Source organism: Peromyscus eremicus, chromosome 9 (assembly GCF_949786415.1).
Source record: "Peromyscus eremicus chromosome 9, PerEre_H2_v1, whole genome shotgun sequence".
Classification (NCBI taxonomy): Eukaryota; Metazoa; Chordata; class Mammalia; order Rodentia; family Cricetidae; genus Peromyscus; species Peromyscus eremicus.
In genome coordinates this window covers 9,558,118-9,559,158 of record NC_081425.1, presented here as the reverse complement: position 1 = coordinate 9,559,158, position 1,041 = coordinate 9,558,118, and the positions used below count along the sequence as shown (strand labels likewise).

General features: G+C 38.9%; 1 non-coding gene across 1 annotated transcript; it reads right to left on the bottom strand.

The window, feature by feature from the left end:
- Positions 1-683: 683 nt before the first annotated feature.
- Positions 684-790, bottom strand: LOC131920244 (U6 spliceosomal RNA). The gene has a single exon (XR_009381588.1). It is a non-coding gene; the product is annotated as a U6 spliceosomal RNA (small nuclear RNA).
- Between the last annotated feature and the right edge of the window lie 251 nt (positions 791-1,041).

Below are 1,041 nucleotides of genomic sequence, written 5' to 3'. Positions count from 1 at the left end.
CTAGTTAGTAACAAGCCTAAGCTATCAACTGAGCTTTATAACCAATAATAAGTCTCTGTTTCATTTTTGAGGAGCTGGCAGTCTCTAAAAAAATGTCCAACTAAAGCTCTATACCACTATTGGGCACATACTCAAAGAAATCTACCCCTTTCTGGATCCATAACTCTATGTTTCATTCTTGAACATAGGGTGACCTTTCTGAGGCAACTCTTGTATTGACTCTTCATCCTTTAGAGGAATCTCATCAGCATACTCAGGAAGCACTAACTCAAATACTAGCCACAACTGACCACATGTTCTTCCTCATCATCACTGCTCCAGAACAAGGACTTCCTACCTTCAGCAATATCCAAGTCTTTGCCAGGTATTACAAGGTCCTTAACTATCTAAATCAAGTCTCTCCCGCAGCCACACACCAGCCTTACTCATTTTCCTGAAAAACACCAGCCAAGCTTCTGCTTCCTAACTTTATGTTACTACCGTCTGAAGGAAAGGGCTGACTTCAGGCAGACAGAGTCCTCCTCCTCTTCATTCAGATCACATGTCAATTTCATCTCCTCAAAGCCTACCTGGAACCCTTATCATATTGACCTTCTACATTTGTCTGTGTATGTATGGGTGTGTGTGTGTGTGTGTGTGTGTGTGTGTGTGTGTGTGTGTGTATGTGTATGTATGTATGTATTAAAAATAGGTAATTCCTCACAAATCTGTATGTCATTCTTGTGTAGGGGCCCTGTTACTCTTCTCCATATCATTCTAAATTCAGTATAAGCACTGCCAAAGCAAGTACCTGCAGCATATGTCTATATGTATACTTATTACTATGTTTTGCTACTATCACATATCTTTTACTTATCTATTGCTTGTTTTGTTATATATTTATTTCTTGATTTTTTTGTGTTCACCTCCCTATAATGGAGGCTCCTTCAGGGGCAGGGTACTTTATTTATCTTGGCCACTGCTCTATTGTTTGTGTTTTTACATAGTGAATCCTCAAGCAGCACTGTACCTTTATTTAGGGTTCTTATATAATACTAATAT